The sequence below is a fragment of the Sylvia atricapilla genome, chromosome 1, assembly GCF_009819655.1.
Source record: "Sylvia atricapilla isolate bSylAtr1 chromosome 1, bSylAtr1.pri, whole genome shotgun sequence".
NCBI lineage: Eukaryota > Metazoa > Chordata > Aves > Passeriformes > Sylviidae > Sylvia > Sylvia atricapilla.
Genome location: NC_089140.1, coordinates 83,445,398 through 83,459,007, shown reverse-complemented (window position 1 = coordinate 83,459,007; position 13,610 = coordinate 83,445,398). Strand labels below are relative to the sequence as shown.

General features: G+C 40.0%; 1 protein-coding gene across 3 annotated transcripts in view; it reads left to right on the top strand.

The window, feature by feature from the left end:
* GRB10 (growth factor receptor bound protein 10) overlaps window positions 1-13,610 on the top strand; it is a 143,298-nt gene that overhangs the window by 72,841 nt on the left and 56,847 nt on the right. The window lies entirely within an intron of this gene.

Below are 13,610 nucleotides of genomic sequence, written 5' to 3'. Positions count from 1 at the left end.
TCAAGTATAAAAGGAGGTGTTGCTCTTCAGCAAGATAACTCTCAAAATTAGTTCACTGCAAGTTGAAAGGAAGCCCATATGGAGTGTCTACTTTGGAGGACTGTTGGAGATGGAGAAAACTTTGAAGTGGTTTCTAGTGCTTTACGTGGTGCAGAAGCTCTTAGTTCACGTCTTTCCTGTTCTGAGACCATATGTTGGTGTTTCATTCATTTTATGGTTTGAGTTAAGTGTGTTTAGGTGCATAAACATGTCAGAAAAGAGAAAGAACCTTCATTTATTTTTCACTACTAAAGATTAAAAATACTTTAAGGTAACTATACATTCTGCATTGTTATGCTGCAGCTGCCTTGGCTTGTGCTTTAAGTTATAAATTTGTCAAATAAGGAAATGAGTCTGTGCTTGTTGGTTTGTTTGTTTTTCTACTCAGATGGTCTTTAGGTCCATCTAAGAAAGGATTGAGGAACATCAGTGAAAATATGTTGTCATACCAAAGAAAATGCTTTTGAATGTTTTAAAGGGGAGTAAAATAGCAAAAGATAATATTGTTGTCTTGCATTATTTATGGTGTGGAGAGCTTTGAAAAAAATCTTGTGATGTTAAGGCTGTCCCAAAATGAACTGGAATAGTACATTTCTGTAACTCTGATTCCTTACTTTGTCTATAAAGTAGATAAAGCAAGCTTGAGACTTGTTTTAAGCTCATGTAATAAGAGGAGGGAGGGGAGAGAACCCCGCAAATTTCATGGCTTCATAAAATAAGCAACATCTGTAGAAAAACAACTCTATAGTAATTTGATGTCAGTTCTGCACTAAAATCTTTTACCACCGTGCACCATTGTAACAATAAGCATCAGTCATCACTGTCTTTCAGCTTACCTGACTGTGATAAGCAGCATGGTATTTGTTTCTGCCTTTATGTAAACATTATGCCGCAAGTGGTTCATGACAGCACTTCAGCAAGCTGTGTCATGTGAGGATACTTGAGAAATGCATCAAAGGAGCTGACATTCTTGCATTGAGGTTGAAAAAGGTTGCAGCACTTCTCTTAAAGCCAAGAAGCTTCAAGGGGAAGATCAATCTGAGTTTGTTACGTTTTTTAAGTCTCTTTGTGCCTATTAAAAAGGACAAGATTCTGTCAAGCTAGTTGCATTTTCAGCTAAAAAAAAAGCCAGAGTTAAATGGGGCAAACCAGCTGAACAAAAAAACCCTTTCAAAATATAGCATGAGATGTAGCTAAATTTGGAGTTCTTAACAGCAAGCAGCTGCTTAAGTAATTAAAGTATATAAGGTGCTACTGACCAAAGCAATTAGTATGTAATTTCATTAATGGTGTTAGGATTGCAGTAACAATATTTAAGTCTTTCTGTCCAAATCAAGATTGCAGGCAATTTGTGCCATGTCCAAGATGAGGTTAGAAGGAGTGTGATGTTAGGATGTGTTACAGCACCACTGTCTGAGTGGATCTGTAACTGCGCAGGAGCGTCTTGAACTGTGCCTCGTTAACCCTCCTAATTAACATACCTTGCTTGAGAATTTATATGTGCATGCACTTCTAAATTTTTATAAGCTAGGATGGTAATAAGTTTGTATTTAAAACAAGGCTTCGTGGGGGCGGCTATTTTTTTTGTTTATCTTTGCAATTTATTTATGAGCTTGCTGCTGTTCAAGGGCAAAAGGGAATTACTCTTTTTGTGTATGTTTTTGTGGTTTGTCCTTAAGTGGTTGAAAAATCTTGGAGAGCTCAGGCATAGGAGAGTGTTCCAAGTCCCTCTGAAATCTGAAGTACTGTAGATAATAGGTTTTCAAGTTGCAAGGTCTGCTACTCAAAGACAAATGGGTGATGCGCCGAGTGGCTACAGTTAGGTAACTTCTAGGCTCCAGAATAACCGTAAATATTCTTCAGAATATTGTATGTAACCATAATATCTTCAGAAAGATAACAATGAGTTTTACAGCCTAAGTAGAAAAAAAAAAATACACAATCGGGGGAGGATATGGAATATACTAAAGTCCAAACACAGGTCACCTCTAAGGCTGAGGTAGCATCACTGGTGAGTCACTCAGTCGGAGAACCGAAGCTGGGAAGGAAGGCTTGCTGCTGGGACACCTGTGGGTATTATTCTGATGGTGGCTAACCTGGAGGTGCTGACTGTTAAAAAGCTACTGAGAGAAGTCCTTCAGAGCCTTCAGGCTTTACAGCAACACTTCTGGCCTACCTTGAGTTCTGTCCTGTTGACGCATTGCCTCTTTCTAGGTCTAAGCCTTTCTAGGTCTGTAAATACATGGGTATGCTTTTGGCGGAGCAAACCAGTCTTCTCTGCTTTTCTGGGCTGTATTTCAGATGTGAAACAGAGCGAGGTGAGCAGGTTGTCCCACCTCTTGAGAACACTGACCTGTGCCCACAGGTTTTTGGGGCATCTCTCCTAAGAGGAGTAGTGGGTGAGTTAAAGCAGCTCAGTGCAGGACATCGGTGCCCTGCAAGCTCATTTGAGTGTGCCGGTGACATCCTTGTCATGTGGGGTAAAAGAAGTGGAGACAGCCTCATAAGAAGTGATGGTCTGTTAACAGAGTACCCTTAAGGGAAAATATCCTGTGTTCTGCTTTCAGCCTTGTTCTGTGGGCATTCAAGGAGGTGAGTCTAGGCAGGGGATTGGGCTCCATGAGCACCAACTAGATGGAGCAGAGCGGCAGGCTGATTTCCCAAAATCGCGGGGTATGCCCAATGTACCTGAACTTGGAATGAGCACAGCTTGTGGAATCAGGCATGTGCATCTCACAAGGAAAATGGGCATAATGGACAAGTTTGTTTTGACTCCCACCGAGCTGTGATGAGTCTTCTGCATAGCACAGCTGCAAATTTTGCCTCTCAGTGAGCCTGATCATGACTGATTTTCACCAGTGCGGCTTACCTGTGGTATATAAAGCGCAAAGGACCAGGCTTTGCTTAGCTGAAAAGAAAGGTAACTCGATTTGGTGAGTTCAGAAGAAACATGAGCACATGGTTTTCTTAGGCTTCAATAAAGTTAGGCCGATGTTACTGATTTTCAATGAAGTTCTGAATGGTAAATGTAGATTACTTGTTCTTTTGTATTGTTGCTGGTCTCAGGGTTGTTGGTGGTGACATAATCCTTGATTCAGGTTGGGGTTTTTTTTTGGTTGTTGATTTATGTTAAAAAAACCAAAACAGGTTGACTAAGGGGAGTTCTTGGAATCAGTGTAGTCATGGCAGAGCTTTTATAGATGACTGATTCCTCCTGAGCGGAGTGGGGTACAGACACCTTCAGCAGTGGCTCCACACCGCCATTTGGGATGAGACTGCAGCAATATGCTTTGCCATCTGGGGATCCGTGCGGCAGGACTGTGCTGTTCCCTTCTCGTGCAGTGGAGGTTCACACTTTGTCACAGCAGTAATTCCTCACAAATTACCCACCCTTTGCTGGCAAGGCCGAGGGAGGAGAGTTCCTTATTCTGCGCCCCAAAAGACTGTGTGATTTTTCAGAGGCAGCTGCTTGGCTTGCCTGAAAGGAGACCCTAAAATAGCTGATTTGGGGACAGCGTATCTGTGCGCAGATGAAATTAAATGCATGCCCCAAAACAGTGCTCCTTTAGTAGGGTAAAGAAATGTAGGGAAAACTTTTATCGAGGTGCTGCCTATGCAAGAAGAGGACATCTGAGTGGCAGCTGCCTTCGTCTCTGAAGTGAAGCTAAGGTAGTTCGGCTTGCTCATCATTATTTGTCAAGTACTGGCTTTCAAAGTCAAGTCAGAGGCAATTTCTAATGTTTTACAAGTAAATTTATTTTAATCCCCAGCAGGCTCTTAAAGGAGGCTTTTTAAATGCAGTGTTGCAATTCCAAACAACTCTCCTCCAGTTAAGTCTCTTGTAGATATTCTACCAAAATGACAATTGCAGTTAATACTAAATTGTTAAAGCATCTGATTAAAAAAAAATAAAATAATAAAAAAATTACCCTGGTGTTTAAGCATTTTACTTTTTCATATGACTTTGGTTCTGTTAAGTTTGACAGGAAGTACCTTAAATATGAAATATTCCAGTTGTCTGCTTTGTAAGTCCATCAGTCACAGCTAGGTAACTATTATATGCTGAAAACACGTTTAATTGACTTGGAGGAATAGCTGATTCATTAATTGCTGTGTGCAACTTATATTACGTCCTCAAACATTCTTTCTAAGCCAGCAACAAACCTGTTTGAAGCAAAATTTAAAACTCATGGTTTAACCTTAGTAGGAGTAAAGGTTAGCTCGGGTATCGGGTGATGAGTGACACACCTAATTTAATAATAATAATAATATTAATAATAATAATAATAATAATAATACTTCAGCACGAGCCATGCAGACGCATCACTTCCTGAGGAGAAATGCTAATGGACTTTCTGGGTTAATCCAACAACTTTTTACATTAAAGCTTTGTTGAATTTGTTGCAGAGTGGATTTGAAATGAAACCCCCTATGCAGGAAGGCTGGGGCTTGCTGGCTGCCAGGCAGGGACTTCCCAAGCAGTGGGGTGATGCTGTGTTGGAGCAGGCAGGGCGTTGCAGGCTTAGGCTGGAGCCACGGCAGCACGTTAGGAGGTTATGCACCATGTTTCCTGGAGCAGGGATAAAGCTTGGGCTGTCTTGGCAGGATGGGAGGGACTAATCCCTGCAGTGGTACTTACATTGATTCGTAAGGATTGTTCAGCTGGGATTCCTCAGCTGAGTATTATGGTGTTTAATCAGGGAGGGAGAACACAGGGTCCTAAATGGAAAGCAATAGATGCTTTGACTGTTTTTAACTTTGCCTTTAATAGCTTTAAATTTCCAAGACGTGTGGCTCTTCTCTGTGAAGAGAATCTGCATGAATTTTTAACTTCCTTTTGAACTGTGACTTGCGTAGTAGTGTTATTTGTCTGTATTTCAATTGCACTCTTTTTCTTTTTTCTTTTTCTCTGATACAGGCAATAAAAAAAATATCCAAGTAAAACTTCAGAGAAGCGCTATGAATAGAAATCTATATATAGGAAATAGTAGAATAAATTGGGAAAAATAATATTTTTTCACGTAAACATAAGAAAAATATTTAATTGTTAGGTATTTTAAAGCTTTTTATTCTGTTTCTGATGTAGGACTAGGTAATCTCAATAAAAATGCAACTAAACCTGATCTTTTCTGTGTCAAATTGCAGCACTCACTGATACAGGATATCTTCTTAAAGCCATTCTCTCATTTAATATGACTGTCTAATGTAATATGCAGTCAAGAATTTACCCTGTGGTCAGCTGACAGTATTTCAGTTCACCTCTTCAGTGCCACCCAGTGCTATGCTTCTTGAGCTCTGACTTGTAAGTTCCTTGATAGATCAGTAGGGTAACATTGGTTTGCTTGTTGTGTGAAAAGTTCCAGTGGATTTTCTGATTGTTTTGTATGGGCTGCACAGGCCAGGAGCCCTTCTGCTGCCCAGGTGTTCCCACACCTATGTCCTCTTGAAGGATAAGTGACAGTCTTTCTACGATCATAATTTTGAGATATACTTTCTCAGTTTTGCTGTTGAGGTAATGCATCAAGAGTGAGGCACCCAGTTAACCTCACCAGGAAGGTAAGAACTTGAATGGAGAATCCCTGGGGTCAGTTGATCTGTCTGTGTCTCATGTTCACTCTTTCTTTTCTTTTTTGTCCTGAATTAAGGGGGGGCCACAACAAGGCTATAGGTTCATGACTACTCCTCACAAAGTTATGACTTACACTTTAGCTTTCCTTCTGTTCTGTCTCCTTTGGGGCCAGGACAATCCATCTGGCCTCCTCACCCTGTGATGTGTCGCATCCTTCACCGGTGTAACTGCTCTGCCCTTGGGGGTTTTTGTGAGGATTAGTCTACTCTGACCCCAGGTTTGGCTTCTGAAGGAATATCCCGTTCTGCTTTCTATGGTACTGCTTCTCTCTGGGTAACTGAGGCTGCTTTGGGTTTTCCTTGTTTTGATAAACCCAAACAAATAAATGCTTTATTTTTAAAGTCAGTCAGTCATTTTATCAGTCATTTTCTTAAATCAGTGAATTATAAGCAGGTGAAATGAGAAAATGGTGCAGGAAAACCACTGAACTTCATGTTCATGGAAAAAAACTGCAGATGTTACCAGTTACTTGAAAATTAATCTTTTCACTGGATTTTGTAATCTGCTCAAGAATTACTGTTTCCCAGAGGTCTACTTAATCTGGTAGTCTGCTTTAAGTGATGTGTTTACTCAGTAGTTACTATACAGCAGTGGCTGTGAGGCATTGGCCTGTGAAGAGGGTTTTGAGAGGTGACTGGCTGATTGCTGTCATCAGCAATAGCTGGACAAGGGTGTGCTCACCCAACAGGAGATGGGCAGTCCCAGTGTGCAGGAGCACAGCATTAGCTGGTGTCCTGTTTGACTTTGGGTTCAAACTTTGACTGATGCTTTTTTAGGAAGGAATATATGCTTGCTTCTCTCTCTCTCTCTCTTTTTTTTTTTTTCCCCAAAGCTGCAAATTTCCTTTGAGAAAATGAGTATCAGGAATTCTGTTTTCTAAATGATCTGTGTGAGTCTGGAAAAGAGACTGGCCATGACATACATATTTTAATCTTATCTCTTATAATTGGAACATGTGTAATGAGAATTCTAGGTGGTTTAGATAGTGTCCTTGGATTTCAAGCCCCTCTCTCTTACTGATGCTATTAGGGTTTCAGCCCTTGTGTGTGTAGTAGAGTCAAGCAAGAGTTCAGCAGTGGTGGTGGTGATACCCACCTACAGCAGTCATCTGTTGAGGCAACCAATATCCATCCACTCCACAAAAGGACCAATCTGACTGCAGTCCTTGGGTTAGAAATAGGAGCATGTACAGTGGGAGATGCTTCTGAATGTTGTCTGTTAATAACTGCAGCACCATGAAAGGGCAAAACCATTAAAATCTCCATCAGAGGCATGCTTTGCCTTAGTTTGTCCCTGTAATTAACAAATAAACCCTCCTTGTCCGCCCTCCCTTCCCCCAAATGACTAGCTTTCATCTTCTTCACTCTTTAGGATGTCACGTGTTAGGTGTGAACTAGATGAAAACTGAATTTTTCATTTTTTACTCTTCCATCTTTTTCTATCAAAATTTCTAAAACTCATTTTATCCACTTATCCAAGTGGATGAAGTACAACTTCATTTCTTCCTGCTGCAGGGCACCTGTAGCAAATTGTTCCTGGGACACATTGAAGCCTTGGTTTTTTATAAGCACCTTTCCTATGTAGCTTATTCCTATAGTTGTTACCTAGCAACATTAATTTTGTTCAATTTAGTTTGTCTTCTATTTCAAGAAATCTTATCAGGTGTGTTTTGAGAACATATCTGCAGTCCAACCATGAACCTTTAGAAAAGAGGTGTGAAATAATAGAGTTCTCTCCAGCACCTGTAATTAATGTATGTCTACTTGGTGTTATCCATCACAGCCATATTGGCAGAAATGGGAATAGATGCGTATGGTGTTAAAAATTACCTGGAGAATACTGGAGCAGCTACAAGTTCACTGTTGATTTCTCTGTGTGGTGTTTCAGTGCACTCAAAGAGCACAGATGCCTGTCTCAATTTCATGCTCTTTTACCAACCAGCATCTCTGTTTCTTGCCCTTCTCTCCACAGCACGGTCCATTTAGCATTTTGCAAGCTGCACATGCACTGATGTGACATTTTGTAGGCCAGCAACTGTAGTTGCAGTACAAAATAGAGTATTTCTCTTAAGCTGAAGAACATTAGAATCCAATAAAGGAAAGGAGTGCAGAGGCCCATATGGAGACTTACAGGGTGTATAAAGTTTTGGGGTTCAGGCTTGTAATTTTTAATTCAGATTGTGGCTACTCTGGAGATTGTGATTGCCTCCAGGACAAACCAAGTTGTGTTGAGTCTTCTGCTTTCACTTGAAATGAACAAAAAAACCCTCTAAGCTTCTAATGTTCAACTGAGGCAGTCTTGATATTTTTATAATTCTGTCTGACAGCCTTCTCTGATCTGGAGAACAGTGTGAAAGCATAGGGTTTGCAAATGTTTTTTATATTGTCTTTTTGTTTCTTGTGCTAAACTTCCCATCCATATGGAGCTTTCAAGAAATCAGGAGGGGAGAGATTGCTTAGAATTGGAACTGATATTGGGAACGGAGGGTGTCATTCAGCTGTAGCATCACTGTAGAGGACACTGTGGGGTTTTAAAAAAATTGTAAGAGATCTGCTTATTATCATCCACCTTCTGTTGCATGCGTCTCTCAGAGGTGTAGAAGCTGCCAAGTACTAAATACTTGCATCCGTAGGGGGCTGTGGATACCAGTTGTACGAAAATTGCAGATCAACTGGTGCCTGTGGCATTAGTGGAAGCTGAAAGCAGAGTAGGGAGGGATATGAGGCGTTTGTGTAAACATAGTGAGTGCAGTTATGTGCTCAGAGGGAGGAGGTAATAGAGGAGTATGAGTGTTACCTAGAATGGGCTTTTTCTTGCATCATTACAGCTGTGTGTTGTCAGTAATAGTATGCTTTCAAAAAATTTTAGTGATGGAGATTTCTGAAAAGTCTTTTCAAAATGGCATTGGTACATGGTACTGGAGGGACATGCTGCAGTGATCTTGTGCAAGGGATCGCCTTAATATGAGGGGTTGTCTTATAAAAGGAGTTTGTATGCACATCTCACTGTGGTAATTCTTACCTGCATTTATGATGGTAAAACATGAGATTTCCACAATGCCAAAACCCTTGGAAAATGTAATTGTATCACTGGTATGAATCAGAATAACTTACCAAATCCTCTAAACATGTGGTTTTAGAGGATTTGACACCAGATCTTGAGGCAGATAGCACAAGTATTTGCTATATCTTTTTTTCCCCCTTTCAAATTCTGGTACAATTCTTCTGTTCATTTTACTATTAATGTATTTTCCCCATATCACCTATGATTTACATAGTGTTTCACTGCATCATCAGTGCAGGATGGTAGGCTGTATGCAGCTGTCTGTTCCTTTTCTTTCAGTGTTTCTGTCCCCTTGAGGGTTAATTTGTGTGTGCTGGAGGGACTGCTCACAACTTGGATACCATGCTCTACTCTGCTAACTTCTTATATGAAATCTTATATTCCTCTTTTATATATACTTTACATATACTTCTTATATGAAATCTTGTATTAGATATGTCTTAGCTTTTTGTTTTGTCAAGATGGGTCTTGAATGTGCTGCTGCTCTGAAACTCATTTTGGGGAACTGATTGCTGGTGTTAGGTTGTCAAATAGGAATAGCTGATCAATCAACAGCTGCCTTACTGTATCAAACACTTGTTTATATATTTGCTGTTAGGTTTCATGTAGTATCAGACTTAATTCCATAGTGACAGAAAAATGCCATGTTCTTTTTATAAATCTTCTACCAAATTCTTAGTAACTCTTGCATCAGTTATCTCTGGGAACTGATATGAGGGATAATGCTGCATAATTAAATTCAAAAATGAGCAAACAAGAAAGAAATTATTTGTTTTTAAAAATAAAATGTTTTTACAAGCCTCTTAAATCACTACTAATTTAGGTCCTGTGATGTTTTTCCTTATGTTCCCTAAAGTGTTCCCTTATGAATTGTGGGCCATATGTGAAAGGCAAGGGTATTTGCTGAACTGTTACTTAGAGACATGAAATGCATCCTGGTCTGTAGTCCAAAGCTGAGATTCTCTCCATGTTCATCTCTTTTTCAGTAAATAGAATTTCTGTGATGCAGTGAGCCCTTGACAGCCGTGAAAATACCTGCTTTCTTCAGGAAGCTGGCACAGCTGAAGATGAGCAGGATCATTTCTGCTTTATGTCGCTTCAGAATAAGTGGGATCCTGCAAGTCTTGTTAGCTGAGCTTAACATGTCAAGACCATCAACTACCAAAATAAGTAAAAAAATGAGGATCTAGAGGATAGAGAAGGGCTAGAAGCAGAAAGGCAAGTGGGACATGGTTAAGTACAGATTAAAGTTTGCTCAGGCCCAATTTAGGGGTTATCATCCCTCTTATGTTATGCTTGAAAACATTAAAAATGTATTGATGGTGCTTTTTTAATGGAGCATGATAGCTTACCTCACTAGCTTAGTAGATTTTTTGTAACAAAGTTTTCCTTTTTCCTTGAATTGAACTTTTAAACCTTTTCTTGTAATTGAAATCATGATTTACTTTACCAAAAATATTACTTGCAACATCCAGTGGAGCTGGTTTCTGAACAAAGCCAAAGTTTAACAAGTTGCGGGCAAAGAAACAAAAGGAAGTTCAGACAGCTGCCAGTGTGTGCACTTTGGTTCCAGTTTGGGAAAGAACATTGCTCACAGAAGAGTCTACAAAACTGCCAGTACCCTGTCCACCACCAGAAGTGTGTCAGAGCTAGGTTTTGCAAGTGTTCTCCTTTAAAAATGACAGTCGAAAGCCAAGGGCTGTTAGCATGTTTGGGGATGGAAGTGATAAGTAGGCTCTGTGCTGTTCAGTTGAAACAGAAGAATAGACCTTGAATATCCACTTTCATACTCCTTGATCTTATGGCAGAATTCAATACAGATTAAGGAAAATACAGTTTTGAATGCCTGGAAGTGCATGTATGCAGGCTATTTGGGGAGCTGGAAGCTCCTCAGCTACCTGCAACTCTGCCTGCTAGATTCTTTGAGGTCAGTCACAAAATCTGCATGTGCATACTTAGAGGACCAGCATGGTGCTGTGCTGGCTCAAAGTCCAATGATTTGCAAATTTTGCTGTTAACTAGCAAGCCTTCTCAAAGTCAGTTTTGTCAACTTTTTTTCCTGCATAGGGTTGTCTTGATGGAGGTGGGATCTCACTGGTTGGTAGAGAAGGATACTTCAAAGGGTTGCAGTATATATGAACTGCCCTTCTGAACTGTATACCTGCATATGGTTGAAACAGTTAGAAATCCTGTAGAGGGCTTATTTGATTTTTGTTTAGTTAAGCTCTATGGAGAACCATCACAGTAACATACTGTATTACTTGGCAGGCTGAGACATCTGCTGGCACTTCTGAGGTGTAGGCTGCAGCAGTGAGGTTTCCTCTTGGAGCATGCTGAGATGTCTCCAAAAAACATTATGGTAGTTGGTAGTAAATGCCATTGTATAGAGATGAAATTGTAGGAAATTCAAGATTGAAAGCTTTGTCTTCAAAAAGCTCAAGGGTCTTAAGGATCTTTTGCTCCTGCAAAAGTTTTATAGCAAGACTGAGGGCTATTATTAACAGTGCTACTACCGCAGGGAAAAGCTGACAGAGGAGCGAAACCAGATTCTGGATGGAATTCAGTGCAGCATATTATTAGGCACCTTGTCAGTGCCTGTCCAGTTAGAAATTGAATTTAGGTGTGTAATTGATATACTTAAAAGCCTGCTAATGGTAAATCAATGCTTTAAACTGTGTACTTGTTTTGCTTAGTGTTTTGCATGAAGTGCCTCATTTTATGCATATTAGGCTACATAGGATACCTCTGCAACTGTTTGCTTATTCAGGGATAGCTTGAGATGACTCTTAATCATTCCTCCCTTGTTACAGTCACCTAAAAACGTAATGATTTTGCACACTAATAGCTTTGTCTAAATGGTTAATAAATTACCACCCCCAGAGACCAAGCCATATGGACTTCGACTGAATATATGCTTAGACTTTCTCCCCTTTCTGCTTTTCACCGTGCTAAACAATTGCTGTTAGTTGCTGCAGTTTACTCCTTGACTCTGTAGTCAGGGTCTGTCTTTTATGTCTCCTACATCCACCCCCCTAAGCTTTTACTTGACAGCCATATGACACCCTACAGCTCAGTACTTTAGATGAATGATAAAATCTAAAAGCCTTGTAATTCGGCCTCTCCCTCTTTATACTCCTACTTTTGTGGTTCCCTTGTGATTGCTCAAGAAGTGTTTTTGATATGTCCTCTCCAAATAGGATAAGAATCTGGAGGATGGAATGAAACTTAAATTGCAGCTCTGTATCAAGATCGCTAAAAATAGCAGGAAAATTATTGTAGACTTTGTCCAAGCAAAGCAAAGCTTAGATTGTTGAAAATGCATCAACTAGCTGACATACAGAGATGGTGTAACCTAGTGAAGGTGAGTCTTAGTAGTAGTGTAGTAGCTGTTAAATACAAAAGTTGAGGGAAATAAGCATAAAGAATTGAAAGGAAGAAACCTGTTTGTAGGGTAATGGGGTTTTTTTTTAACATGTATTCAAACCTTGAAATCTACTTGAGTACATACTAAGTGAGGGCTAAGTGGCTGTTACTTTATAGTAAAGAGCCTCCTGACTTTAAGTGAGAAACATGGTATTTCAGGTCACTAAGTAGAGCTCAGGTGTAGGGGCATGACCAGAAACCTATTTAATTCTGAGCAGATCTTCTGTTCACCCAACACCGAGAATGGAGGTCATCAGCATCCCAATACAATTGCCATGTAAATGCCCTGTTCAGATCTCATTATGGTGATCAAGGTGTGTTGTTGGTGGACAGAAATGGAGTGATGCTGTTTTAGATTATATCCTCAAGAAATGTGATATTTGTACAAAATCATTTATGGTGTCTAAAAGAAAATAGTGCAACTGGTTGCAAGCTGCTTCTGATGGCTCATTTACCTAGAAAACATGGCAAAAGAATGGATACTGGAAAATACAGTGTGTTTAAGCTGCATATAGCACTGTGTGTTTGCCAGCTCTATGGCTCGTCTCTACTTTCTTTCCCTGTCATGAAGAGTTCTGTGAGATGGAAAGTTTTGCCAGGCCGGTTGATACAGCTGGAAAATAAGGGCACATTTTTGACTGCGCAAAGCTCTGTTTGGTCAGGAGTAGCTGTTCAGGCAGTGGCTGTGCTGTAACCAGAAGCAGATATCGATGTGTGTGTTCGTCAGCCCGCTGAACTCCTGATAGGGAGTGATGTAACTTGTGGCTAGGGAGTAATTACAGTGCTCTGCAAGAGGAGTTCAGAGAGTGGTTAGTGCAAAGGGCTTGCAGAGTTCTCTTGTCTTGCAGAGTAATTATGATCGTTAAGGAGGAATGATTGAGCACGAGTTACTTATTTACAGTGAGGTAAGGTGGCGTATATAGAAAGGTTGGTGCCCTTTTTAGGGACTGATGTTCTTCCAGCCAGCCACACCACATCCTTGGTTGATTTACATTGTATTCTTAAAGGTAGAAGTCTATCTATCATACTGCAAGAGCAAGGACACAGATAGATCTTCTTATATGAAAGTCACTGGACTGCCCTTCAAAATACCATGTCACAAAAATATGGTGGTAGGATTTTTAACAAGATATAATGATCATTTGTATAATGATGTCTTCCAGCACTGCAGCACTGTCTTAATTTTTATTTTTCTTCTATATGATTCGGACTTGCAAAGTATTTATTGCAGTGTTGGATAATCTAAACTCAATACACTGGCAAGCCAAACTGAGGTATTTGTAAGTGATATGCTTTGGAAATGTATGGCAGTTTATCAATAAGTGAAGTGGTGCTTCACATTAGCATTGTCATTATGAAAAATCCCACCAAATCCTGGTTCAATACGCAAACACACACACACATATATAGTAAATACTGTAATGTTTATTCTGTGTCCATAGCTTTTCACCATGGA